Source organism: Alligator sinensis, unplaced genomic scaffold (genome assembly GCF_000455745.1).
Source record: "Alligator sinensis unplaced genomic scaffold, ASM45574v1 scaffold799_1, whole genome shotgun sequence".
Taxonomy (NCBI): Eukaryota; Metazoa; Chordata; order Crocodylia; family Alligatoridae; genus Alligator; species Alligator sinensis.
In genome coordinates, this window is record NW_005843328.1 from 29,645 (window position 1) to 32,171 (window position 2,527).

Here is a 2,527-nt window from a genome sequence, read left to right on the forward strand (position 1 = left end):
CTCTGTTGGGATATTCTGTTCAAGCTGTTTCTTTCCCTGGAGATACAAAGTAGTCCCCTTTCTCCTCCTTTTTCTTTAGGGTTACAAATGTATCTCTATTCATATTGTTGTAATTACTAAATTTATCTTTTAGTAACTTAAAATGCCTGTGTCAAGGGCAAGGTCTATTGTCCAGCAAAGATAATAAACTATAACTTCAAAGAGATGTTTGCATTTTAGAAGGCAAAAAGGAGGACCTGAGGAACTACAGACTGGTTAGCCTCACCTCAATATCCCGGAATTTACTGGAGCATATCTTAAGGAAGGCCATTTGCAAGCATCTGGAGGAGGAAAGGTGGACAAAAACAGTCAGCATAGATTCATGAAAAACAAATCATGTCAGATAAGCATGCTCTCTTCCTTTGACAAAGTAACTACTTGGGTGGATGAAGGAAATGCAGTGGATACAGTGTATCTGGACTTCAGCAAGGCTTTTGACATGGTCCCCACAAAACCTTCTACATAAATTAGAATCATGGGCTAGAATCTAGATAAAACTACTACAAGGTGGATAGATAACTGGCTCAATAGCTTCAAGGAAAGGGAAATTATTAATGGGTCCATGTCACAATGGCAGGAGGTTTCAAGTGGAGTGCTACAAAGTTCTGTCCTGAGCCAAGTACTGTTCATCTTGCTTATTAATTATGTGGATGTTGACATGGAAGGCTTCTGAAGCAAGTTTGCAGCTGGCACAAAAGTGGAAACGATTATAAATGTTTCAGGATGGGAGTACCATTCAGAAAGATCTCCACAGATTGGTAAACTAGGCTAAAGCTAACAGGATGAAGTTCCATGTGGACAAATGAAAGGTGCTACGCCTCAGGAAGAATAAGAAAAAAATATATATTAAAAAAGTGACACCTGGCTGGATAGCAGCACTATTGAAAAGGATCTGGGAGTCTTGGTATATCATCAAATCAATGCGAGTCTGCAGCATGATGCAGCTGCACAAAAGGTTAATGTGGTTTTGGGATGCATCAATAGAAGCATTAGATGTAAGACATGGGAGGTGACAACAGATCTGTACTTATCACTGATCAGGTCTTACATGAAGCATTGCGTACAGTTCTGGGCTCCATATTTTAAAAAGGACATGGAGAAGGTAGAGTGAGTCCAGAAGTGGGCAACTAAGATGTTAAAGGGCTGGAAAACAAGTCACATGAGGAGAGGTTGCAGGAACTAGGCATGTTCAGGTTGCAGAAAAGGGGATTAAGAGGGGATTAAGAGGGGACATGATAGCAGTCTCCAAATACTTGAAGGAATATCATAAAGAAGCAGGAAAGCACCTTTTCTTTCTTTCTTTCTGCAGAGAGTAGAACATGGAAAAATGGCTTGAATTTGCAGCAAAGTATGTTTCAATTGTATATCAGAAAAAAACTTCTTCACTGTTAAGACAGTGATGCAGTAAAATCTATACCTAGGAAACTTGTAGACTCTCCATCCCTTCACTGGAGGTGTTCAAGAAGAGGTTGGACAGCAGCTGGTCAGGGATCATTTAGGCATAGGTATGCCTATGTTCGACCATATGTATTAACCATACTTCTGTTTCACTAATTGCCCTGTGGCCAGATGGGGGTGAATAATGAAATCTCTCTCCCTGGGGCTCTCCTGCCACACTTCGGAATGATGGAACAACAAGAAGTTAATTCTCCAAATAGAGAGGGTGTAGTAAATCACCCAGAAGCAGGATAAAAGAAAATTGGTTTCTTAGTAAATCCCTCACAGGTTGTGGAGAATCCCAACTGTACTCATAGCTCAGTCTTCCTTTCACCCTCCACCACCATGCAGCCCACTCCCCCGAGCCAGTCTGCAATACTGCAGTCCCATTCTCTTTTCTCTTTCTTGCAAGGACCAATGGATCCTTTCTCCATGGGACCATCTCTCAGTCGGTAAGTTTCCCCTCTCTTCCTCACCTCCTTGCTTTGCCATTCGCCGTGGTTACCTCCGCCTGGTCAGCCAGTCTTATCAGCAAGCTGTTCCAGCACTGAGTCCGTTGCTCCTGGTGTCCCCACTGAATCTTTCCACACCATGCCCCAGGGGCAAAGGAAAACCCCTTGCCAGGGACTTAAGTAGTTGCTGGCTCCTAATCAGTTAACATTCACCCTGGGTGCCATCCCTTTCCCAGCTGTATATACTAAGTAATTAACTTTGCCCTGTCTCTGACCTAACTCTCCCTGTGCTTGCAACTTTGTAACATCAAAGAAACAGGGATGTCCTTGCCCTGTTACATGACCCACATCCCCATTCCCCGCTTCCTGCTAGGGCTGTGCGAAGCTTCGGGTGGTGATTCGATTCGGAGGAAATTCAGCCCGATTGGGTGGCCAAATCTCTGAATCTAAATCAAATCAGTGGATCAGTTAAAAGGTCTGAATTGATTCAAAGATCTCTGAATCTTTTCCAAATTCAGGAAGATTCAGAGAGCTTTGGTGATTTGGACTGTCTGAGGTGGCTGCAGCCAGACTCGGAGCTGGTAAGTAGGGGCTGGGGG